At 39.5% G+C, this 27,904-nt stretch overlaps 1 protein-coding gene and 1 pseudogene across 4 annotated transcripts in view; both read left to right on the top strand.

Annotated features, from left to right (window-relative positions):
• The window catches only part of PJA1 (praja ring finger ubiquitin ligase 1), a 1,335,831-nt gene that overhangs the window by 769,722 nt on the left and 538,205 nt on the right, over positions 1-27,904 (top strand). The window lies entirely within an intron of this gene.
• Positions 53-8,752, top strand: LOC126945802 (cytochrome c-like; annotated as a pseudogene).

Below are 27,904 nucleotides of genomic sequence, written 5' to 3'. Positions count from 1 at the left end.
GCACTGGCCTGCAGGGAGGTAATGCTGGCCTGGGACTGAGCAGACTCCAGACATGACTGCCCACCGATCCAAACCTTTTAACCCAGGAGCTCCTAGTCCAGGCTCCAGGTTTTTTAATCGGCCTCTGCTGCCCCCACATGGTAACTGAGGTTATTTTTCCTCACCTGAGGTGACTTCTGATGAAAGGTTGTCAGAATCCCAAATTTCTGGCCACTTTCTCCAGCTCCTTGTAGCCACCCCCACCCCCTCTGCAGTGCTTCGGGAATGTTGCTCTCTCTTGAGACAGGCAGGACGAAACTCAGTCAAATCCTGGGACTGATGAGGTTCGGGGTCATGACTGGGAGGTGGTGCTGCTCACTTCAGCTCATCTGGGGATGTGGGAAGTCATAGGAGAAGGAAGGGGTTCAAAACACTGGAAACAGGATGACTTCTCTTACACTCTCAAAAATCATCAGTCTAAAACCCCTAAGATCCCCAAGCAACCATGTCATGAGGAGCATGACCCTTCCCAAGTTATTCCTCAAAGCTAATCCAGAAACCATGACTCAGCTTCTATTGCTCTTTGCCTGGTAGCTCTGATAGGTCAGAGGTGGCCCAGACTTTCCACCCTCTGTGCCTTGCACACCTTTGGACATTAAAACATGGATGGAAAAGGAAGCAGGATTTTGATCAGATACAAAAGATGTAGGCTTCCCCCACAGAGCCCAGGGAAATGTCCCATTGCTGTCAGAGAGAGTACCACTCTACCCACGAAGCCAGAAAAATGGGGTCCAAGGCCAAGGTTGATGGCCCAGGCAGAAGTAAGAAAAGAGGTTTAGAGGATATATGCCTCTCAGACTATGAACTAGAAGAGTGAGGTTGTTACCAGCATCCCACCTACCAGCTTGAGAATCTGGTGGGAAGATGTCACCTAAAAGTAGATCTAGGCCAGGCACGGTGGCTTGCGCCTGTAATCCCAGCAATTTGGGAGGCCAAGGCGGGCAGATCACGGGGTCCACAGATCAAGACCATCCTGGCTAACATGGTGAAACCCCGTCTCTACTAAAAATACAAAAAATTAGCTGGGCGTGGTGGCGGGTGCCTGTAGTCCCAGCTACTCGGGAGGCTGAGGCAGGAGAATGGTGTGAACCCTGGGAGGTGGAGCTTGCAGTGAGCCGAGATTGTGCCACTGCTCTCCAGCCTGGGCGACAGAGCAAGACTCCATCTCAAAAAAAAAAAAAAAAAAAAAAAAAAAAAAAAGTAGATCTAGTGACTTTTGTCCTGGGCCCCAAGTCCAGCCCTTAGCATGCTGGGAAACTGCTGCTCATCCTCACTTTGGGCTCCTTTCTTTGAATATCCCTTCCACAACTCCTTCCTGTATCTGAGACCACTATCTCATTCCAGAGGAAGAGCAGGACCTGTCTAGGGGCCGAGTCAGAACTCTGGGAGTCACAATTGAATTCCTGTAGGTCTTTACATGTATTATTTCATTAATCCTTATAAAAATTCATGAAAGATAAATTATCATTTTTACAGATGAATAAACCAAGGAAGGCTCTGAGAAGTAAGATGATTGCCCAGGATCCCACAGCTAGTTCTTGGAGGAGTCTCTTATACATTTATCTGGCTTTAAAGTTAGGATTCTTATAGACTATTACTCTGCCACCTTTTTATTGCAGTCCCTTCTCTCCCTGATTCTTTATATCCAACCAGGTGCCAAATCTATAGATTCTATTTTATAAATATCTCCTAAGTCTGCTCCCTCCTTTCTCCCTCTCTTCCCCTCCCCTCTTCCTGTCTTCTATTTCTCTTCTCTTCCTTTCTTGAGTCACTTGTCTCCTGTATCTTCTCTTAACTGAGGTAAAATTTACATACAGTGAAGTGCACATATCCTAAGTGTACAACTCAGTGAGTTTTAATAATGTGTGCTCTCTATTTCTACCACTCAAAATCAAGATGTAAAATACTTCCATCACACTTGAAAGTCCTCTCATTTTCACTTTCAGTTAGTCTTTGGCCCACACAGGCAATGATGGATATGGTTTCTGATGCTGTGTATTACTTTTCCTGTTCTAGAATCTCATATAAATGAAACAACACAGTATATACTCTTTGGGGTCTACTTCTTTTGGTTTTATGACGTGTTTTATATTCTACATGTTTGTTTATCATATACTTCATTCTCTTTTTTTGCTAACAGCTACATTGAGATGTGATTTACATACCACACAATTCACCCATATAAGTGTACAATTCAATGATTTCTAGTACAGTATATTCACAGAATTCTATAACCTTCACAACAATTGATTTTAGAAAGTTTTTATCATCCCAAAATGAAACTCTATACCCCTTAGTCATCAACCTCCAGCCACAACCCCTGTCTCCACGCCTAAGCAACCACCAATCAATCTACTTTTTGTCTCTATAGATTTGCCTATTATAGACATTTCATATAAATGGAATCATATAACATGTGGTCTTTTGTGGTTGAGATTTCTTTCACCCAGCATAATGTTTTGAAGGTTCATCCATGTTGTAGCATGTACCAATACTTGATTCCTTTTTATGGCTGAATAATATGCCATTGTAGGGATATACCACATTTTGTTTCCACTTTTGACTAATATGCATAACGCTGCTATAAATAATCATGTACAAGTCTTTGCATGGACATATATTTTCATTTCTCTTGGATATATACCTAGGAGTGGAATTGCTGGATCATGTGGTGAGTCTGTGTTTAACTTCTTGAGGCACTGCCAAACTCTTTTCCAAGTGGCTGCACCATTTTGAGGCCCAACAGAAGCATATGAAGTTCTGATTTCTCCACATCCTCACCAACACTTGTTAATATCTGACTTTTTGATTATGGCCACCCTATGGTTGTGAAGTAATACCTCATTATGGTTTTGAATTTCTTTCCCTTTTTTATTGCTGAATAGTATTTCATTGTATGGACATACTACAATTTATTTATTCTCCTGTTGATTATGGACATTTGGGATGTTTTTAATTTAGGACTATTATGAATAAAGATGCTATAAACATTCTTGTAGAAGTCTTATTGTGGACATAAATTTTTATATTTTTGGGGTAAATATACAAGAGTAGAATAGCTGGGTCATAGAGTAGGTGTATGTTGAACTTCACAGGAAAATTCCAAACTCCTTTTCAAATCGTTGTATCTGCTACCATGTATGAAAGATCCAGTTGTTTCACATCTTCCCTAACATGTGGTATTATTAAACTTTTTATTTACCATTCTGGTTGTTGCTTGGTGGTTTCTTGTGGTTTTAATTTGCATTTCTTCAGACCAAAGATGTTGAACACCCTTTATCTGCTTATTGGCCATTTATGTATGTTTTTCTGTGAAGTATCTGTTCAAGTTTTTTGCCCATTAAAAAATTGGGTTGTCTGTCTTTTTGTTACTGATTTATATAACAGGGTTTCTCAATATAATACTATTGACATTTTGGGCCAGATAATTCTTCGTTGTGGGGGTCTGTCCTGTGCATTGTAGGGCTTTAAACAGCATCCCTGGCCTCTGCCTACTAGATTCTACTAGGAAAATACCCCCTCCAGTTGTGACAACCAAAAATGTCTTTAAACATTGTCAACTGTCCCCAGGGAACAAAAATCACCCCCAGTTGAGAACCACTGATTTATAAAGATTTATATATTCAGGATACAAGTCCTTTGTTAGATATCTGTTTTGTGAACATTTTCTCCTAGTTTGTGGCTAACTTTTAAATTTTCTTAATGATGTCTTTTGAGGAGCAGAAAGTTTAGATTCAGATTAAGTACAAGTTAGTAATTTTTCTTTTATGTTTAGAACTTAAAATAATATAATATTTCTTTTATGTTTACAACCTAGCACAATATCTGGGAGAAGGCTCTCGTTATGGTGGGATCCTCCTGGCTACCAGTGCCACCTGCTGCTTGGTATGAAAGGGAATCTCTTGCCCTGTGGAGAAGAACAGTGTTTCCCGGCCCAGTGCTTCTTGCAGCATGATTTCCCTGTCTGCGAGAGACTGAGAGTTCCTCCAGCTCCAGACAGGTTGTTGCAGTGGAATTTTCCCTGTTGATGCCCCTGGACCATATCTCTTGGTGGGGCAGGGGAGTCTCAGATCATGGAGACAAAGAGGTTTCCAGTTCCAGGTTGTTTGATATGATATGGTCCCCCTTGCTGGTGCTTCCAGTTGCCCATTGTCTCTCCCTGAAAGAGGGGGTTCTTGGACATGGTGAAGCAGGAGAGGCTTCCACTGTCCACATATTGTCAGAGGGAATCCCCACTGATCCCCCTTGCCAGTGCTGCCAAGTTCACCTGGGGTTGTCGTTGGGAATCCTGTTCCATCTGGGAAAGAAATGAATCTACCTGGGATACCTGTTGCTAGGTTGAGGTCAATTGCTGATAGGCCTGGGTCTACTTCTTCTGTTGGGTGGGGGATTGTTAGATACCCTGCTGCATCTTTCCTCAAGTCCTTAGGTCCCAAACTAGTTCATCATCCTCTTTTCACCTTGCATAGCTCTCTTTTGGTTGCCTCTTGCATTGTTTCTAGGCTTATAGTTGCATCCAGCAGGGAGAGAATGGATGAATGAATGAATCTACACTATCATTCCTCAACTGGAAGTCTAGATAAAATGTTTTAAAGAACCAAGTAAGTTTTCCATTAATAAAAAATGTAATTATTGATGTTAAAATTTAATGGAAGGGTTAAGTAGCAAATTAGATGGAAATAAAGAGAAAACTCTTTATCTGAAATGCATAGCTGAAGAAACTGCTCAGAATGCAGCAGCAGCAGAGAAAGAGATAGGAATTGTAAAGGAGAAATTTAAAGATATGGAAGACAGAATGAGAAGATATAATTGCATTTCTAGATGGAGAGAATGGAGAAAATGAGAGAGAAGCAAGATGCAAAGAATAATGGCTGATAATTTTTTGTTGTTGTTGATGAATGACATGAATCCTTAGATTCAAGAATTACAACTGCCCTGCCAATCCCAGGCAGCACAAATACAAAGAAAGCCTCACATAGACATATGGTGATAAAAAAGATAGAGAATATCTGAAAAGAAGCCAGACAAAGATGATGGATTACCTCCAAAGGAATGACTCATAAACAAAGAGAAGACTTCTCAAGACTGCTCTTCTGCCTTTGTGAAGACTTCTCAAGACTGCTCTTGTAGTCTTGAGAAGTCTTCACAAAGTCAGAAGATAAGAGAATAATACTTTCTTTCTTTATTTGAAGTTTTTCTTTCATTATACTTTATGTTCTAGGGTACATGTGCACAACGTGCAGGTTTGTTACATATGTATACATGTGCCATGTTGGTGTGCTGCACCCATTAACTCGTCATTTACGTTAGGTATATCTCCTAATGCTACCCCTCTCCCCCTCCCACCACCCCACAACAGGCCCCAGTATGTGATGCTCCCCTTCCTGTGTCCAAGTGTTCTCATTGTTCAATTCCCACCTACGAGCAAGAACATGCAGTGTTTGGTTTTCTGTTCTTGCGATAGTTTGCTCAGAATGGTGGTTTCCAGCTGCATCCATGTCCCTACAAAGGACACAAACTCATCCTTTTTTATGGCTGCATAGTATTCCATGGTGTATATGTGCCACATTTTCTTAATCCAGTCTGTCACTGATGGACATTTGGGTTGATTCCAAGTCTTTGCTATTGTGAATAGTGCCGCAATAAACGTAAGTGTGCATGTGTCTTTATAGCAGCATGATTTATAATCCTTTGGGTATATACTCAGTAATGGGATGGCTGGGTCAAATGGTATTTCTAGTTCTAGATCCTGCGAATCATACTTTCAAAGTGCCAAAGGAAAATATGTCAAACTAGAAGATTAGTGTTTGACAAACTAATATTTAACAATAAGAGCCAAATAAAGACATTTTCAGAAATGTAAAATCAGATCCTCACTAAAGGATTTTTTAGAATAATCTCCAGAAGGAAGAATTAGATGAAAGAAAAAATAGTGGGCAAAGAAATTTGTGAAATTTAGATAAGCATAAACAACCATTACCTATATGAAACACTAAAAATAGTGACTAAGTTGGGGGAATTTATAAAAGGGTGGAACTAAATTACTTATTAAAAATAATAAGTAAGTGGGGAAGAGGTGGTAGTGATGGACATTAAAGCATTAGAAGGTCTTTGTATCACTTAGGAGGAAGCTAGAGATATTAATTAAACTTGGTTTAAGTATAAATGGTAAAATTTAAAGGTAACTATTAAAAGAATAGAAGTAACAGACTCAATGCAATACCTATAAAAATACCAATGAGATTATTCACAAAAATAGAAAAACAATCTTAAAATTTATATGGAAAGACAGAAGACCCCCAATAGCCAAAGCAATTTCAAGCAAAAAGGAACAAAGCTGGAGGTATTACAATATCTGACTTCAAAATATACTACAAAGCTATAGTAACCAAAATAGCCCAGTACTGGCATAAAAACAGACATATAAACCAATGGAACAGAATAGAGAACCCAGAAATGAACCCATGCATTTATAGCTCACTGATTTTTGGCAAAGGCTTCAAGAACACACATTGGGGAAAGGGCAGTATCTTCAATAAATAGTGTTGGGAAAACTGGACATACACATACAGAAGCGTGAAACTAAACCTCTATCTCTCACCATATACAAAAATCAACTCTAAATGGATTAAATATTTAAATGTAGGCTCCCCAAGTTATGAAACTACTAGAAGAAAATGTAGGGGAAGCACTTAAGGCCAGACATTGGACTGGGCATGGATTTTTTAAATAAGACCTCAAAAGCACAAGCAACAAAAGCAAACATAGACAAATGGGATTACATCAAACTTAAAAGCTTCTGCACAGCAAAGGAAACAGTCAATAAAGTGAAAAAAAAAAAAAACAGTCTACAGAATGAGAGAAAGTATTTGCAAACTATGCATCTGGCAGGGAGTTACTACCCAGAATATATAAGGAACTCAGCTCAATAGCAAAAAACAAATAATGAGATTAAAAAATGGCAAAAGACTTTAATAAACATCTCTCAAAAGAAGACCTACAAATGGCCAACAGATACATGAAAAAATGCTCAACATCACTAATTATCACAGAGAAATTAAAATCAAAACCATAATGAGATATCACCTCACCCTAGCTATAATGGCTGTAGTTAAAAAGACAAAAATTAACAAATGCTGGTGAGGATGCGAAGAAAAGGGAACTCATACACTGCTGGTAGAAATGTAAATTAGTACAGCGACCATGGAAAACAGTATGAAAGTTTCTTAAAAAATTAAAAATAGAACTACAATATGATCCAGCAATCCCATTACTGAGTATACATACAAAGGAAATAGAATCAGTCTGTCAAACAAAGATATCTGTACACCCATGTTTATTGCAGCACTATTCACAATAGCCAAAATATGGAATCAACCTAACTGCCCACTTGATGATGAGTGGATAAAAAAAAAATGTTACACACACACACACCCCCGACACACACACTATTCAACTATGAAACAAAATGATATCTCGCCATTTGTGACAACATGGATGAACCTGGAAGACATAACATGAAATGAAAAAAAGTCAGAGACAGAAAGACAAAAACTGCATGATCTCACTCATATGTGGAATCTAAAAAAAAAAAAAGAATGATTTAATGGACGTAGAGAGTAGAATAGTGGTTACCTGGAGCTGGGGAGAGGAGACAGGGGTTGGGGGTGGGGGAAACTAGAAGAGGCTGGTCGATGGGCACAAAGTTATAGTTAGACAGGAAGAAAAGTTCTGTTGTTCTGTTACACAGCACGGCGACTATAGCAAATAACAATGTATTGTAATTTTTAAGATAGCTAAAAATTAATAGGTACAATGTACACTATTTGGATGATGGTTACACAGAAAACACAGACTTCACCGTTAGGTAATATATCCATGTAACAAAACTGCACTTGTGCCTGCTAAATCTATAAAAATTAAAATTAAAAATTAAAAAGATAGCTAGAAGAGATTTTGAATGTTGTTAATACTTATCAGAAATTATAAATATGTTTAAAGTGATGGATATGGTAATTACCAATTTGATCACTATACTATGTATATATGCATTGAAACATCACATTACAACCTATAAATATGTGCAACTATTATGTGTCAACTGTAAATTAAAATTTTTTAATTTTATTACGTTATTTGTCTATTGTAAATTTAAAAATTTTTAAAGAATAGATAAAGCATAAAACACATAAAACAGTAGAAGGAGAAACAGAAAAACAAAAACTAAAGTACTTGCAAAGAAAACAGAAAAAAATGAAAAAAAGATAAAAATCAAGGTAAATATAAAGCATTAAAGTACATGATATGACTAAATGAATAGTATGTCAGAGAAAGGGCAGGACATCTGGCTTCCCAGCGGGAAACTTCATAGTGCCAGCAATGAAAGAGAGAATTAAATGTGGGTGATGTTGAGAAAGGCAAGAAGATTTTTGCTCAAAAGTGTGCCCAGTGCCACACTGTGGAAGAGGGAGTCAAGCACAAGCCTGGGCCAGACCTCCATGACCTCTTTGGATGGAAGACAGGTCAGGCTGTTGAATTCTCTTACACAGATGCCAATAAGAACAAAGGCATCACCTGGGGAGAGGATACACTGATGGAATATTTGGAGAATCCCAAGAAGTACATTCCTGGAACAAAAATGATCTTCACTGGCATCAAGAAGGCAGAAAGGGCAGACTTCTAAGCTTATCTCAAAAATGCTACTAATGAGTAATAACTGGCCACTACCGAAGGTCTTTTCTGCATCTATTGAGATAATCGTGTGGTTTTTGTCATTGGTTCTGTTTATGTAATGGATTATGTTTATTGATTTGCATATGTTGAACCAGCCTTGCATCCCAGGGATGAAGCCGACTTGATCATGGTGGATAAACTTTTTGATGTGCTGCTGGATTCGGTTTGCCAGTATTTTATTGAGGATTTTCACATCGATGTTCTTCAGGGATATTGGCCTAAAATTCTCTTTTTTTGTTGTGTCTCTGCCAGGCTTTGGTATCAGGATGATGACAAACAGACCTTCATGCTAAAAACTCTCAATAAACTAGGTCTTGATGGAATGTGTCTCAAAATAATAAGAGCTATTTATGACAAACCCACAGCCAATATCATACTGAATGGGCAAAAACTGGAAGCATTCCCTGTGAAAACCGGAACAAGACAAGGATGCTCTCTCTCACCACTCCTATTCAACATAATGTTGGAAGTTCTGGCTAGGGCAATCAGGCAAGAAAAAGAAATAAAGGATATTCAATTAGGAAAAGAGGAAGTCAAATTGTCCCTGTTTGCAGATGACATGATTGTATGTTTCAAAAGCCTCATTGTCTCAGCCCAAAATCTCCTTAAGCTGATAAGCAACTTCAACAAAGACTCAGGATACAAAATCAATGTGCAAAAATCACAAGCATTCCTATACACCATTAAGAGACAAACAGAGAGCCAAATCATGAGTGAACTCCCATTCACAATTACTACAAAGAGAATAAAATACCTAGGAATCCAACTGACAAGGGATGTGAAGGACCTCTTCAAGCAGAATACAAACCACTGCTCAACAAAATAAAAGAGGACACAAACAAATAGAAGAACATTCCATGCTCATGGATAGGAAGAATCAATATTGGGAAAATGGCCATACTGTCCAAGGTAATTTATAGATTCAATGCTATCCCCATCAAGCTTCCACTGACTTTCTTCACAGAATTGGGAAAAACGACTTTAAAGTTCATATGGAACCAAGAAAGGGCCCACATAGCCAAGACAATAAGCCAAAAGAACAAAGCTGGAGGCATCATGCTACCTGACTTCAAACTATACTACAAGGCTACATTAACCAAAACAGCATGGTACTGGTACCAAAGCAGAGATACAGATCAATGGAACAGAACAGAAGCCTCAGAAATAACACCACACATCTATAACCATCTGATCTTTGACAAACCTGACAGAAACAAGCAATGGGGAAAGGATTCCCTATTTAATAAATGGTGCTGGGAAAACTGGCTAGCCATATGTAGAAAGCTGAAACTGGATCCCTTCCTTACACTGTATACAAAAATTAACTCAAGATGGATTAAAGACTTAAATGTAAGACCTAACACCATTAAAACCCTAGAAGAAAACCTAGGCAATACCATTCAGTACATAGGCATGGGCAAATAGTTCATGACTAAAACACCAAAAGCAATGGCAACAAAAGCCGAAATAGACAAATGGGATCTAATTAAACTAAAGAGCTTCTGCACAGCAAAAGAAACTATCATCAGAGTGAGCAGGCCACCTACAGAATGGGAGAAAATTTTTGCAGTCTACCCATCTGACAAAAGGCTAATATGTACAAAGAACTTAAACAAATCTACAAGAAAAAAAATCAAACAACCCCATCAAAAAGTGGGCAAAGGATATGAACAGACACTTCTCAAAAGATGACATTTATGCAGCCAACAGACGTGTGAAAAAATGCTCATCATCACGGGTCATCAGAGAAATGCAAATCAAAACCACAATGAGATACCATCTCACACCAGTTGGAATGGTGATCATTAAAAAGTCAGGAAACAACAGGTGCTGGAGAGGATGTGGAGAAATAGGAATGCTTTTACACTGTTGGTGGGAGTGTAAACTAGTTCAACCATTGTGAAAGACAGTGTGGCGATTCCTCAAGGATCTGGAACTAGAAATACCATTTGATCCAGAGATCCCATTACTGGGTGTATACCTAAAGGATTATAAATCACGCTAGTATAAAAACACATGCACACGTATGTTTATTGTGGCACTATTCGCAATAGCAAAGGCTTGGACCCAATCCCAATGTCAACCAATGACAGACTGGATTAAGAAAATGTGGCACATATACACCATGGAATACTATGCAGCCGTAAAAAAAGGATGAGTTCATGTCCTTTTTAGGGACATGGATGAAGCTGGAAACCATCATTCTCAGCAAACTATCACAAGGACAGAAAACCAAACACCTCATGTTCTCATTCATAAGCGGGAGTTGAACAGTGAGAACACATGGACACAGGGTGGGGAACATCACACACCAGGGCCTGTCTTTGGGTGAGGGCCTGGGGGAGGGATAGCCTTAGAGGAAATACCTAATGTAAATGACTAGTTGATGGGTGCAGCAAACCAACATGGCACATGTATACCTATGTAACAAACCTGCACGTTGTGCACATGTACCCTAGAACTTAAAGTATAATTTAAAAAAATAAAAATAATTGGCCACTACCTCATTTTTACTGACAGATCTCATGAATTTTTTTATGTGTACCATAATTTAATAGATGTCAGACACCAGAATTCAGATCACGAATGACTGACAGAATATTTTCGTTGGGAAGTCCTGATTTAACTAACACTGGCTTGGAGTTAAATGAAGGTGATTTTTTTTATTTTAATAGTAATTCGAATTCAGTAAATGCTATCACTGACTTCCCCTTCTGAAGGTATGATTAGATTTGAATAGTAATGTTCAACTTTTCAATCTTAAACACTAGTGGAGATTGGTTTTATATTCAAATTTATATAAATGGTTACATGAATATATTTAAATACTGGGGAATCCCTTCACTGTTTCAGAGCCAAGTGAGACTCATCTGTGTTTTGTGTTCATTAGCCTCTTAAAGCAAGGTCTGAAGATAAGGTAGCAACATTTACTTATATTTGTGATTTTAACTATGCCAATCTAATTAGAATTCCTTGTATCTAAAAATGGCGACTTTTACTTATTGAAAGGCATTTTAATATGGTTTATGTGTAATATCAGAAAAAGAATATTTAACAAAAAATATGTCAATGATCAAAATAAATGTAATTGGATGAAATCTACCAGTTAAAATACTGGAATTGTAAGTTGAGTTTAAAAAAATCTAGTTATATGGGCCGGGCACAGTGGCTCGTGCCTGTAATCCCAGCACTTTGGGAGGTCAAGGCAGGCAGATCACTTGAGGTCAGGAGTTTGAGACCAGCCTGGCCAACATAGGGAAACCACGTTTTTTCTAAAAATACAAAAATTAGCCGGGCATGGTAGCCCGCGCCTGTAATCCCAGCTACTTGGGAAGCTGAGGTGGGAGAATCACTTGCACCCGGGAGGCGGAAGTTGAAGTGAGCTAGGATCGTGTCACTGCACTTCAGGCCGGCAGGCTGGCAAAGCGAGACTCCGTCTCAAAAAAAAAAAAAAAAAAAAAAAGACACAAATCTAGTTATACGTTGTTATAAAAGACACACATGAAATATAAAGACCGTATTCTTTGGTCACTATGTAACTAAGAAGTCAGTAGAAAAAGAAAACCCAACTTAAATATATAGAGAGACAGATTTGAAAACACACATCCAATTAACTCATGGGTCAAATAACTAACTATAATGTAAATTAGAAAATATTTATGACTGAATGCTAATAAAAGTATCTCACATCAAAATCTACAGGGTGCAGCAAAGGAAGATTATGCTTAGATACTTATAGCCTTAAATGCTTTTATTTGAAAATAAGAAAGAATGAGCATTTATATATTAAGTGCCCAACTTAAGAAGTTCGAAAGGCAACAATAAAATAAAACCAAGAAAGTTTGGGAGGCTGAGGTGGGCAGATCACCTGAGGTTGGGAGTTGGAGACCAGCGTGACCAACATGGAGAAGCCCCGTCTCTACTAATAATACAAAAATTAGCTGGGCATGGTGGTGCATGCCTGTAATCCCAGCTACTCAGGAGGCTGAGGCACGAGAATCGCTTGAACTAGGGAGGCAGATTTTGCGGTGAGCCGAGATCATGCCATTGCACTCCAGCCTGGGCAACAAGAGCAAAACACTGTCAGAGAGAGAGAGAGAGAGAGAGAGAGAGAGAAGCTATAATTAGAATTCGTTCAACAAATGTTTATGAAGCACCAGCTATGTAGTAGGCACTGGAAATATAGCAGCAAATTAGAAACAAATCCCTTGTCTCATGGAATTTACGTTCTAGTTAGGAAAGACAGAAAATAAAAAAGTAAAAGCTGTAATATAAGTAATTTGTAGTAGTGAAGTGCAGCAAGGAGCAGCGTTCTCAATAGAAGCACAGACAACCATGTGAAATATACTTACATAGTAATGTTGAGGCAGTTGGGAGGGGTGGTTAATAATTTCAGAGACTTGGAATGGGGCCAGTAATAACTTCTTTAGTTATATTAGGATTGGCTAGGGCAGGTGGGTCAGGAGGAGAGCAAGACCACATTCCCTAAATGTTTTGCACCCTATACCTTAATGAGCTCTGTTTGTCAGCAGAGGTACAGCCTGCATCCATCACAGGTGCATCCTGCAGGGCAGCCTGGCAGTTCTCAAGGCAGTGACCAAGTGGTGATGCAAAGTACAGGGAAGGGACAGCAATGGCATCTCTTATTATTGAAATCAAAGGATTCTGGGTTAAACATAGCAGTCATTCAAGACATCTGGACCAGGCTTTGAATTCAGGCACTGGGGTATCATGTGGTACAGGTGGAGGAATGTCATGTTATATATGAAACCACTACAAGTCCCTATGGACTACATTCAGACTTTTTACTGACCACACAAATGAACCTCTGGAATGACATTGTGGCAGGAATCTTAGCCATACTGGCCTTTCTGTTTCTTCAACGTGCTCTTCTCATTTCTACCTCAGGGCCTTTGCACTTTCTGGAATAATCTTCTGTACCTTTGCAATATTTCAACTCAAGTATCGGCTCTGTAAGATAGGCCTTCTTTGAGCACACTAAGTAAGCCCTCAGCCACTCTCTATCACTTCCCCTTGCTTAATATTCTCTTTATTAATTTTTAATTTTGTGAGTACATAGTAGGTGTATATATATGTTTTGATATATATATACACACACATAAAACATATATATGTTTTGATACAGGCATACAATGTGTAATAATCACATCAGGGTAAATGGGGTATCCATCCCCTCGGACATTTGTCCTTCATGTTACAAATAATCCAGCTATACTCTTTTAATTATTTTTAAATATACAATTAAATTATTGACTATAGTTGCCCTGTTGTGCTATCAAATACTAGATCTGATTCATTCTTTCTATTTTTTGTACCCATTAACCATTCCTATTTTCCACTCCCACTTTCACTACCCTTCCCAGCTTCTGGTAATCACCCTCCTACTCCCTATGTCCATGTGGTTGAGTGTTTTAATTTTTAGGCCCCATGAATAAGAACACGTGAAGTTTGTCTTTCTATGCCTGGCTTATTTCACTTAACACAATGACTTCCAGTTCCATCTATGTTGTTGCAAATGACAGGATCCTATTTTTTTTTTTTTTTTTTTTTTTTTTTTTTGAGAGAGGATCTCTCTCTGTGGCCCAGGCTGAAGTGCAGTGGTGTGATCACAGCTCACTGCAGCCTCAACCTCCCAGGATCAAGCAATTCTCCCACCTCAGCCCCTGAGTAGCTGGAACTACAGGAGCATGCCACCACACCAGGCTAATTTTATTTTATTTTATTTTTTGTAGAGGTGGAGTCTCACCATGTTGCCCAGGCTGATCTCAGACTCCTGGGCTCAAACAATACTCCTACCTTGGACTCCCAAAGTGCTGGGAGTACAGGGATAAGCCACCATGCTTGGTAGATTTCATTCTTTTTATGGCTGACTAATACTCAATTGTATACATGTAACATTTTCTTTATTGATTCATCAGTGAGTGGACACAGGCTCCTTCCAAATCTTGGCTCTGGTGAGTAGTGCTGCAATAAACATGGGAGTGCAGATATCTCTTCGATATACCAATTTCATTCCTTTTGGGCATATACCTAGCAGTGATATTGCTGGATCCTATGGTAGTTATATTTTTAGTTTTTTGAGGAACCTCCAAACCATTCTCCATAGTGACTCTACTAATTTACATTCCCACCAACAGTGTATGAAGGTTCTCTTTTCTCCACATCCTTGCCAGCATTTGTTATTGCCTGTCTTTTGGATGAAAGCCATTTTAACTGGGGTGAGATGATATCTCACTGTAGTTTTTTATTTGCATATCTCTGATGATCAGTGATGTTGAGCACCTTTTCATATACCTGTTTGCCATTTGTATGTCTTCTTTTGAGAAATCTCTATTCAAATCTTTTGCCCATTTTTAAATTTGATTATTAGATTTTTTTTCTATAGAGCTGTTTGAGCTCCTTATATATTCTGGTTATTAATCCCTTGTCAGCTGAGTAGTTTGCAAATATTTTCCCCCATTCTGTGGGTTGTCTTGTCACTTTGCTGATTATTTCCTTTGGTGTGAAGAAGCTTTTTAACTTGAAGTGATCCCGTTTGTCCATTTTTGCTTTGGTTGCCTGTGCTTGTGGTGTATTCCTCAAAAGATGTTTGCCCAGATTGATGACCTAGAGAGTTTCTCTGCATTAGTCCATTTTCACACTGCTGTAAAGAACTACCTGAAACTGGGCACTTTATAAAGAAAGAGGTTTAATTGACTCATATTTCCACATGGCTGGGGAGGCCTCAGGAAACATACAATCATGGTGGAAGAGGAAGGGGAAGCAAGGCACGTCTTACACAGGGACAGGAGAGTGGGGGTGGGAATTGCCAAACACTTTTGAACCATCAGATCTCATGAAAACTTACTCACTGTCATGAGAACAGCATGGGGGAAACTGCCCCCAAGATCAAGTCACCTCCCACCAGGTCCCTCCCTTGACATGTGAGGATTACAATTTGAGATGAGATGAGATTTGGATGGGGTCACAGAGACAAACCATATCATTCTCCAATGTTTTCTTTTAGCAGTTTCATAGTTTGAGGTCAAATTTAAGTTTTACTCCATTTTCCTTTGATTTTTGTATATGGTGAGAGATAGAGGTCTAGTTCATTCTTCTGTGAACAGATATCCAGTTTTCCCAGCAATATTTATTGAAGAGATTGTCCTTTCCCCATTGTAACTTCTTGGCACTTCTACTGAAAATGAGTTCACTGCAGGTGTATGGATTTGTTTTTAGGTTCTCTATACTGTTCCATTGGTCTATGTGTCTGCTTTTATGCCAGTGCCATGCTGTTTGGGTTACTATAACTCTGTAATATAATTTGAAGTCAGGTGATGTGATTCCTCTAGTTTTGTTCTTTTTGTTCAGAATAGCTTTGGCTATTCTGGGTCTTCTGTGGTCCCATATAAATTTTAGGATTTTTCTTTTCTTTTTGCTATTTCTGTGAAGAATGTCATTAGTATTTTGGCAGGGATTGCATTGAATCTGTAGATTGCCTTGGGTAGTATGGACTTTTTAACAATATTGATTCTTCCAGTCCTTGAACATGGAATATCTTTCCATTTTTTCGTGTCCTCTTCAATTGCTCGCATCAATGTTTTATACTTTTCATTGTAGAGATCTTTCACTTTTTTGGTTAGTTCCTAGATATTTTATTTTATTTGTAGGTATTGTAAATGGGATTCCTTTTTTGATTTCTTTTTCAGGTTGTTCACTGTTGACATATAGAAATGCTACTGATTTTTATATGTTGATTTGTATCCTGCAACTTTACCGAATTTGTTTATCAGTTCTAATAGTTTTTTTTGGTGGAGTCTTTAGGTTTTTCCTAATATAAGATCATATAATTTGCGAAAAAGGATAACTTGACATCCTCCTTTCCCATTTGGTTGCCTCTTATTTGCTTGAGGCGACCAAATGGGAAAGGAAGAAGTCAAGTTACCCTTTTATTCAACATAATACTGGGAGTCCTAGCTAGAGCAATTTGTCTGGTGGCTCTAGCTAGGATTTCCAGTACTATGTCAAATAACAGTGGTGATAGTGGGCATACTTGTCATGTTCCAGATCTTAGGTAAAAGGCTTTCAGTTTTTCCCCATTCAGTATGATACTAGCTGTGAGTCTGTCATATGTGGCTTTTATTATGTTGAGGTATGTTCCTTCTATATCTAGTTTTTTTAGGGTTTTATCATAAAGGCATGTGGAATTTTATCAAATTCTTTTTCAGCATCAATTGAAATGATCATATGTTTTTTGTCCTTCACTCTGTTGATATAATGTATCACACTGAATGACTTGTGTATGTTGAACTATCCTTCCATTCCTGGGATAAATCGCACTTGGTCAGGATGAGTGATCTTTTTAATTTATTGTTGAATTCAGTTTGTTAGTATTGTATTGAGAATTTTTGCACCAATGTTCATCGGGGATGTTGGCCTGTAGTTTTCTTTTTTTGTGTATCTTTTTCTGGTTTTGGTCGCATGGAATGAGTTTGTAAGTATTCCCTCCTCCTCTATTTTTTTGGAATAGTTTGAGTAGGATTGGTATTAGTTCTTTAAGTGTTTGGTAAAATTCAGCAGTGAAGCTATCAGGTCCCATGCTTTTCTTTACTGGGAGATGTTTTATTGTACCTTTGATCTTGTTAACAGTTATTGGTCTGTTCATGTTTTGGATTTCTTCATGGTTTAATCTTGGTAGTGTATGTGTCTAGGAGTTTGCCAATTTCTTCTAAGTTTTCCAATGTATTGGCAGATAGTTGCTCATAGTAGCTACTGATAATCCTCTGAATTTTTGTGGTATCAGTTGTAATGTCTCCTTTTTCGTCTCTGATTTTATTTGGGCTTCTCTATTTTTTTCTTAGTCGGACTAAAGGTTTTTCAGTTTTGTTTAACTTTTCAAAACATTGACTATTTCATTTATCTATTGTATTGTTTACTTCATTTCAGTTTCATTTATTTCTGCTCTCATTTTATTATTTCTTCTACTAATTTTGGGTTTGGTTTGCTCTTGCTTTTCTAGTTCTTTAGGATGCATCATTAGATTGTTTATTTAAAGTTTTTCTATTTTTTTTATGTAGGCACTTATAGCTATAAACTTCTCTGTTAGTACTGCTTTTGCTGTATCCCATTGGCTTTGGTATGCTGTGTTTCCATTATCATTTGTGTCAATAAATTTTTCAGTTTCCTTCTTAATTCTTTCATTGACCCACTGGTTGTTCCGGAACATATTTTTCAACTTCCATATTTTAAATTTCCATGACAACTTAACACTGATTGCATAAACAAACTAACAAGCAAAAAGAAAACTAATAAAACTCTACATTTTAGCACTGTCCCTCCTGCTTTTTAACTTTTCATTGTTTCTATTTATATCTTATTTTACTGCCTATGTCTTGAAACGTAGTTGTAGTTATTATTTCTATTAGTTCATCTTTTAGTCTTTCTACTTAAGAGTAGTTTACACACCACAGTTACGTTGTTATAACATTCTGTGTTTTTCTGTGTATTCACTATTGCAAGTGAGTTTTGTACCTTCACATGATGTCTTATTGCTCATTGATTTCCTTTTCTTTCTTTTTTTTTATTATACTTTAAGTTCTAGGGTACATGTGCACAACGTGCAGGTTTGTTACATAGATTTCCTTTTCTTTCTGATTAAAGTACTCCCTTTAGCATCTCTTGCAGGACAGATCTGGTGTTGATGAAATCCCTCACCTTTTGTTTCTCTGGGAAAGTCTTTATTTCTCCTTCATGTTTAAAGAATATATTTGACAGATATACTGTTCGACGGTAAAATATTTTTTCTTCAGCACTTTAAAGATGTCGTGCCATTCTCTTCCGGCCTGTACAGTTTCCACTGAAAAGTCTGCTGCCAGATGTATTGAAGCTCTGCTTTGTGTTATTTATTTTTTTCTCTTGTTCATTTTAGGATCCTTTCTTAATCCTTCACTTTTTGTAGTTTGATTATTAAATGCCATGAGGTAGTCTTCTTTGGGTTAAATCTGCATGATGGAATCAACCCAAATGCCCATCAATGATAGACTGGATAAAGAAAATGTGGTACATATACACCATGGAATACTATGCAGCCATAAAAAGGAATGAGATCATGCCCTTTGCAGGGACATGGATGGAGCTGGAGGTCATTATCCTGAGCAAACTAACACAGGAACAGAAAACCAAACACCACATGTTCTCTCTTATAAGTGGGAGCTGAACAATGAGAACATATGGACGCAGGGAGGGGAACAACATACACTGGGGCCTGTTAGAGGGGCAGAGGGAGGGAGACCATCAGGATAAACAGATAATGCATGTGGGGTTTAATACCGAGGTGATGGGTTGATAGGGGCAGCAAACCACTATGGCACATGTTTACCTACGTAACAAACCTGCACGTCCTGCTCATGTATCCCAGAACTTAAAAAAAAAAACAAAATCTCCTTGGTGTTCTATAACCTTCTTGTACCTGGATATTGATATCTTTCTCTAAGCTTGGAGAACTCTCTGTTATTATCCATTTGAATAAGCTTTCTACCTCTATCTCTTTCTCTACCTCCCTTTTTAAGGCCAATAACTCTTAGATTTGCCATTTTGAGGTTATTTTCTAGATTTTGTGGGCATGCTTCATTCTTTTTTTATTTTGTCTCCTCAGACTGTGTATTTTCAAATAGCCTGTCTTCAAGCTCACTAATTCTTTCTTCTGCTTGATCAGTCTGTTATTAAGAGACTTGAGTATTGTGATCTAAGTTTTTGGTTACCGCAGTTGTGTCTGCATTAGGGGGCACCCCAAGTCCAATAACAACTGAAGCCAGCTCATCTCAGAGTCTCACCCAGTGTGTACTGCCTGGCTACTACTGCATCACAGGCTCTTCAGTTAGCAGGTGATGAAAACTACCAGGACTGAGTCCTTCCCTTCAAGGCAGCAGTCTCCCTTCTGGGGAAGAGTTGACACAAGCACTCTTGGGGCCACCACCACTAGGACTGCACTGAATCAGACCTGAAGCCAGCACTGCACTGGGTCTTACCCGAGGCTTGCTATAACCACTACCTGACTACCACCTATGTTCCCTCAAGGCCCTAGGGCTCTACAATCAGCAGGTGGCAAAGCTAGCTAGGCTTATGTCCTTCCCTTCAGACTGGTGAGTTCCCCAAGGCCCCAGGTGGGCCCAGATATGCCATCCAGGTGCAAAGGCCTAGAGTCAAAAACCTTAGGAATCTACCTGCTGCTCTATCTTACTATGGCTGTGCTGTCACCCAAGCCACAAGTCAAAGTCCTTCCTACTCTTCTCTCCCCTTTCTACAAGCAGAGGAGTCTCTCCCCATGGCCACTACAGCCTCAGGTCTATGGAGGGTACTGAGAGGCTATCACTGATGTTCACTTAAGGCCCAAGAGCTCTTCTGTCAGCTTGTGGTGAATGCTGCCAGGTCTGAGACCCACCCTTCAGGGAAGTGGACTCCTCTCTGGCCCAGGGTAGGTCCAGAAATGCCACCCAAGAACCAAGGCTTGGAAATGGGGACCCTAAGAGCCCACTTGGTGCTCTATCCCACTGTGGCAGAGCTGGGACCTGTGCTGTAAGACAAATTCCCCTTTATTCTTCCCTCTGCTTTTCTCAATCAGAAGGAGTCTCTCCTCATAAGCACCACAGCTGGAAATGTGCTGGGTCACACCTGAAGTCAGCATGTCTCATAGTCTCACCCAAGGCCCACAGTGTGTACTGCCTGGCTACTACTGCTGATTATTCAGGACCTACAGGCTCTTCAGTTAGCAAGTGATGAAAACTGCCAAGACAAGGTCCTTCCCTTCAAGGCAGCAGCTTCCCTTCTGGCCCAGGGTATGCCCTATCCTACTTTGGTTTATATGATATCCAATTTGCAAAACAAAGTCCTCTTTCCTCTTTCCTCTCCTCTCCCCAAGTGGAAGGAAGGAGTCTCTTTCAGAGCTGTGAACTGCACTGCCTGGGGTTGGGGAAATGGTGATGCAAGCATTCTCTTTGCTGCCCAAGCTGGTGTCTCACTGGGTCACATGCCCCCAAAGTCCACTGGCTCCAAGGCCAGCACAGCACTACAATTTACCTTGGAGTTGCAGTCCTTGTGGCCTAGACTGCCTTTTAAGTTTATTTAGAACTCCAGAGTACTTTAGCCCACAGTGGTGAGGCCTGCCAAAACTCAGGTTCTGACCACTGGGATGGGTGATTCCCCTCTGGCTAGATCTGGTTTAAATACACCCTCTGTGGGTGAGCATCAGCTAAGTTCAGCCTGGTTTTGCTTTCTGCTGTGACAGAGCATCACTGAATTCAATGCAATGTCTCACAATTGCCGTGCTCTTCCTCTCCCAAATGCACAGATGCTCTCCATGCCATGTGGCTGCTGCTGGGGCATGGGGGAAGGGCAATATGTCAGCAATTCAAGACTATCTTTCCTACCCTCTTCAGTAACTCTTTCAGTGATAATTAAGTTAAAACCAGGTACTCTGATCACTTGCCCGATTTTTGGTTCTTGTGAAGGTGTTTTTTTGTATAGATGTTAAATTTGGTGTCTCTGCAGAGAAGACGATTAGTGGAGGCTTCTATCCAGCTGTCTTCCTCTGCCTCCTCCCCTTTCTTAATTTTCTCCTTAGCAGTTATCACTATCTGAAGTTATCTTGCTTATTAGTTTGCTTGTTTACTGTCTACTCTCTTCTACTCAAATGTAATCTCCACAAAGATCAAGATTATTACCTCTGGGTCACTGCTTTATCCCCAGTGCCTGACATAGTGCCTGACATGTAGTAAGTGCTCAATAAATATTTCTTGAGGAAGGGAAGATGGAAGAAAGGAAAGAAGGAAGGAAGGAAGGAAGGAAGGAAAGAAGGAAGGAAAGTAAGTCTTGGAACAAGAATTCAAAGCCTTCTGAGTTAACTGCTTAGCCTCTGCTAAGCAAGGTTGTATTTAGACTTTGGCCTAACACCCATGCACGATTGTTGCTGTTAGCTACAAACTCGAAACTTTCTGGTCATAGAACTTCCCAGTATAGAGCTGTATCACTGCCCTAACAGCTCTCCCTTCTGAGAGAGGGCATTTCTGCCCATCTTCCCTATCCCTCTTAGTGATTCCTGGCTGCCTAGAGAAAACAGATAGTAGGAGGAGGAAATCATACTCTGGCACGAGCTAAATTTCTTTTATTGCCTTAGTGGCTTTAGAATGTCATGATTTGCAAGCTATGTTATAAGACTGCTGTGGTTTGAATATTTGACTCCCTCCAAATCTCATGTGGAAACATGATCCTCAATGTTGGGAGTCGGGCCTAATGGAAGGTGTTTGGGTCATGAGGGGCAGATCCCTCATGAATGACTTGGTGCTTTCCTCATGGTAATGACAAAGTTCTTGCTCTATTAGTTCTGTGAGAGCTGATTGTTCAGAGGAGCCTGGCACCTTCCCCCACCATTTGCTTCCTTTCTCACATGTGATCTTTGCATATGCCAGTTCCCCTTCATCTTCTATCATGTGGAAATAAAGTGAGGTCCTCGCTAGAAGCAGTTGCTGGCACCATGCTTCTCGTACAGCCTGCAGAACCATGAGCCAAATAAACCTCTTTCTATATAAACTACTTAGCCTCAGGTATTCCTTTGCGGCAACACAAATGGACTAAGACAATGACTCAGTGTAGTAACACCTTTTAATGGTTTGTCTTGGTAGCATGGTTGTTTAGAATGTAAAATAAAGAAAGGGGCCACTTAATTCCATTAGTCTCCTTTTGCTATTGAATATTTTAGTAGATACTTTTTATTTCTCCCCCTCCTTTTTAAAGTCAGTATTGTGTTTGTAGTAATAATATTAATGGTAAGATTATATGTAAAAACCTAAACAACATGCTCTGGAAACATTTTTTAAAGATGCACTTGGTTTAAAAGGGTAAGTGTATGAACACTTTCAGAATACAAAACAGCCAAAAGTTATTCTAAATCCATTTGTTTTCCCTTCTTATGTGGGCAGTAATGTCATATGTGCCACATATAGCTAGGTAACATTTGAAATAAAATTGATTGATTTTCAATATAAACTGTTACAATGCACTGATTGTATATAAAACTTTGTATATGACAAATTAAAGAATAAAACTCATGAAGTTATATGGTATGAATGGTGACGGATTGAGGAGATGTTCAAGATAATTTTAGTCATAGGTAATATTAACTATTCCAAGGCACTATTTTGGTTGCTTTGTCTATATTAGTTTATGTAATGTTGGCAACAATTCTATGAGGTAAATGCTATTATTATCACTCCATTTATATACGGGGTAAGTATAGCATGGGGATACCAAGTTACTTGTCCAATGCCACACAGTTAGAAAGTGGTGGAGCTTGAATTTGATCCCAGAAGTCCGACCTTAGAGCCCTTTCTCTTAACCTACTGCATTGGTACTCTTGACTGTTAATAGTTCCATTTCCTACTTGAGATAATTCCCTCATCTGGAGAAATATGATCATGGAAGGAAGTAACAGGAGACTGGATCTGCTGAGGAGAAAGTAGTCCCAAGTTTTGAAAGTTTCTGTTTTAATGGACTGTGTGTATGTGTGTGTGTGCATGTGTCTGTGTATGGCTGTGTGTATAAATGCATATATATATATATATATGTATATATGTATATATATGCAATCTTATTTATTTATCCCTGCATCAATAGGTTCATATATACCAATAATAAAGATCAGAAAATATAATGGTGAAAAAGTATTCAATTGTCGATAGCAATACCAGGCTGGGTGCAGTGGCTCACACCTGTAATCCCAGCACTTTGGGAGACTAAGGCGGGCAGATCACTTGAGGTGAGGAGTTCGAGACCAGCCTGGCCAACATGGTGAAACACCATCTCTACTAAAACTATACACACAAAAAAGAAATTAGCCAGGCATGATGGTACATGCCAGTAATCTTATCTACTCGGGAGGCTGAGGTGGGAGGATTGCTTGAACCCAAGAGGCAGAGGTTGCAGTGAGCCAGGATCATGACACTGCACTCCCACCTGAGTGACAGAGCGAGACTCTGTCTCTCAAAAAAAAAAAAAAAAAAAAAGAAATAGCAGGGTCTGTTCCAAGATGGCCAAATAGGAACAGCTCCGGTCTGCAGCTCCCAGTGTGATCCATGCAGAAGAGGGGTGATTTCTGCATTTACAACTGAGGTACCTGGTTCATCTCATTGGGACTGGTTGGAAAGTGGGTGCAGCCCATGGAGGGCAAGCCAAAGCAGGGCGGAGCATCACCTAACCCGGGAAATGCAAGGGATCAGGGAATTTCCCTTTCCTAGCCAAGGGAAGCCATGACAGACTGTACAGGGAAAATTGGGACATTGCCACCTAAACACTGTGCTTTTCCAATGGTCTTAGCAAATGGCACACCAGGAGATTATATCCCGCACCTGGCTCAGCGGGTCCCATGTCCATGGAGCCTTGCTCACCGCTAGTCCGAGATCTAACTGCGAGGTGGCAAGCCTGACTGGGGGAGGGGCGTCTGCCATTGCTGAGACTTGAGTAGGTAAACAAAGCAGCCGGGAAGCTCAAACTGCATGGAACCCACTGCAGCTCAATGAGGCCTGCCTGCCTCTGTAGACTCCACCTCTGGTGGTAGGGCATAGCTGAACAAAAGGCAGCAGAAACTTCTGCCGACTTAAACGTCCCTGTCTGACAGCTCTGAAGAGAGCAGTGGTTCTCCCAGCATGGTGTTTGAGCTCTGAGAAAGGACAGACCGCCTCCTCAAGTGGGTCTCTGACCCCCATGTAGCCTAACTTGGAGACACCTCCCAGTAGGGGCCGACTGACACCTCATACAGTTGGGTGCCCCTCTGAGATGAAGCTTTCAGAAGAAGGGTCAGGCAGCAATATTTTCTGTTCTGCAATATTGGCTGTTCTGCAGCCTCTGCTGGTGATACCCAGGCAAACAGGGTCTGGAGTAGACCTCCAGCAAACTCCAACAGACCTGCAGCTGAGAGACATGACTGTTAGAAGGAAAACTAACAAACATAAAGGAATAGCATCACTATCAACAAAAAGGATATCCACACCAAAACCCCATCTGTAGGTCACCAACATCAAAGACCAAAGGCAGATAAAACCACAAAGATGGGGAGAAACCAGAGAAGAAAATATGAAAATTCTAAAAACCAGAGCACTCCTTCTCCTCCAAAGGATCGCAGCTCCTCGCCAGCAACGGAACAAAGATGGATGGAGAATGACTTTGACGAGTTGACAGCAGTAGGCTTCAGAAGGTTGGTAATAACAAACTTCTCTGAGTTAAAGGAGGATGTTCAAACCCATCACAAGGAAGCTAAAAACCTCGAGAAAAGACTAGACGAATGGCTAACTAGAATAAACAGTGTAGAGAAGATCTTAAATGACCTGATGGAACTGAAAACCATGGCACGAGAACTACATGATGCATGCACAATCTTCAGTAGCCGATTCGACCAAGTAGAAGAAAGTGTATCAGTGATTGAAGATCAGATTAATGAAATGAAGTGAGAAGACAAGTTTAGAGAAAAAAGAGTAAAAAGAAACAAACAAAGCCTCCAAGAAATATGGGACTATGTGAAAAGACCAAATCTATGTTTGATGGTGTACCTGAAAGTGAAGGGGAGGATGGAACCAAGCTGGAAAACAGCCTTCAGGATATTATCCAGGAGAAGTTCCCCAACCTAGCAAGGCAAGCCAACATTCAAATTCAGGAAATACAGAGAACACCACAAAGATACTCCTCGAGAAGAGCAACCCTAAGACATATAATTATCAGATTCACTAAGGTTGAAATGAAGGAAAAAATGATAAGGGCAGCCAGAGAGAAAGGTCGGGTTACCCACAAAGGGAAGCCCATCAGACTAACAACAGATCTCTCGGCAGAAACCCTACAAGCCAGAAGAGAGTGGGGGCCAATATTCAGCATTCTTAAAGAAAAGAATTTTCAACCCAGAATTTCACATCCAGCCAAACTAAGCTTCATAAGTGAAGGAGAAATAAAATCCTTTACAGACAAGTAAATGCTGAGAGATTTTGTCACCACCAGGCCTGCCTTACAAGAGCTCCTGAAAGAAGCACTAAACATGGAAAGGAACAAGCAGTACCAGCCACTGCAAAACCATGCCAAATTGTAAAGACCATCGATGCTAGGAAGAAACTGCATCAACTAATGGGCAAAATAACCAGCTGACATCATAATGACAGGATCAAGTTCATATATAACAGTATTAACCTTAAATGTAAATGGGCCAAATGCCACAATTAAAAGACACAGACTGGAAAATTGGTTAAAGAGTCAAGACCCATCCATGTGCTGTATTCAGGAGACCCATCCCACATGCAGAGATACACATAGGCTCAAAATAAAGGGATGGAGGAAGATCTACCAAGCAAATGGAAAGCCAAAAAAAAAAAAAAAAAAAAAAAAAAAAAAAAAAAGCAGGGGTTGCAATCCTAGTCTCTGATGAAACAGACTTTAAACCAACAAAGATCAAAAGAGACAAAGAAGGCCATTACATAATGGTAAAGGGATCAATTCAACAAGAAGAGCTAACTATCCTAGATATATATGCACCCAATACAGGAGCACCCAGATTCAGAAAACAAGTCCTGAGAGACCTACAAAGAGACTTAGACTCCCACACAATAATAATGGGAGACTTTAACACCCCACTGTCAATATTAGACAGATGAACGAGATAGAAGGTTAACAAGGATATCCAGTACTTGAACTCAGCTCTGCAACAAGCAGACCTAATAGACATCTACAGAACTCTCCACCCCAAATCAACAGAATATACATTCTTCTTAAAACCACATCGCACTTATTCCAAAATTGACCACATAGTTGGAAGTAAAGTACTCCTCAGCAAATGTAAAAGAATAGAAATCACAACAAACTGTCTCTCATACCACAGTGCAATCAAATTAGAACTCAGGATTAAGAAACTCACACAAAACCGCACAACTACATGGAAACTGAACAACCTGCTCCTGAATGACTACTGGGTAAATAATGAAATGAAGGCAGAAATAAAGATGTTCTTTGAAACCAATGAGAACAAAGACACAACATACCAGAATCTCTGGGGCACATTTAAAGCAGTGTGTAGAGGGAAATTTATAGCACTAAATGCCCACAAGAGAAAGTAGGAAATAACTAAAATTGACACCCTAACATCACAATTAAAAGAACTAGAGAAGCAAAAGAAAACACATTCAAAAGCTAGAAGAAGGCAAGAAATAACTAAGATCAGAGCAGAACTGAAGGAGATAGAGACACAAAAAACCCTTCAAAAAAATCAATGAATCCAGGAGCTCTTTTGTTTTGAAAAGATCAACAAAATTGATAGACGGCTAGCAACACTAATAAAGAAGAAAAGAGAGAAGATGAGCATTTTTTCATGTGTCTGTTGGCTGTATGAATGTCTTCTTTTGAGAAATGTCTGTTCATATCCTTTGCCCACTTTTTGATGGGGTTGTTTGTTTTTTTCTTGTAAATTTGTTTGAGTTCTTTGTAGGTTCTGGATATTAGCCCTTTGTCAGATGAGTAGATTGCAAAAATTTTCTCCCATTCTGTAGGTTGCCTGTTCACTCTGATGGTAGTTTCTTTTGCTGTGCAGAAGCTCTTTAGTTTAATGAGATCCCATTTGTCAATTTTGGCTTTTGCTGCCGTTGCTTTTGGTGTTTTAGACATGAAGTCTTTGCCCATGCCTATGTCCTGAATGGTACTACCTAGGTTTTCCTCTAGGGTTTTTATGGTATTAGGTCTAACATTTAAGTCTCTAATCCATCTTGAATTAATTTTCGTATAAGGAGTAAGGAAAGGATCCAGTTTCAGCTTTCTACTTATGGCTAGCCAATTTTCCCAGCACCATTTATTAAATAGGGAATCCTTTCCCCATTTCTTGTTTCTCTCAGGTTTGTCAAAGATCAGATGGCTGTAGATGTGTGGTATTATTTCTGAGGACTCTGTTCTGTTCCATTGGTCTATATCACGTATGTTTATTGCGGCACTATTCACAATAGCAAAGACTTGGAATCAACCCAAATGTCCATCAGTGACAGACTGGATTAAGAAAATGTGGCACATATACACCATGGAATACTATGCAGCCATAAAAAAGGATGAGTTTGTGTCCTTT

This window comes from Macaca thibetana, chromosome X (assembly GCF_024542745.1).
Source record: "Macaca thibetana thibetana isolate TM-01 chromosome X, ASM2454274v1, whole genome shotgun sequence".
In the NCBI taxonomy this organism is placed as follows: domain Eukaryota; kingdom Metazoa; phylum Chordata; class Mammalia; order Primates; family Cercopithecidae; genus Macaca; species Macaca thibetana.
This window is presented reverse-complemented; position numbering and strand designations above follow the sequence as displayed.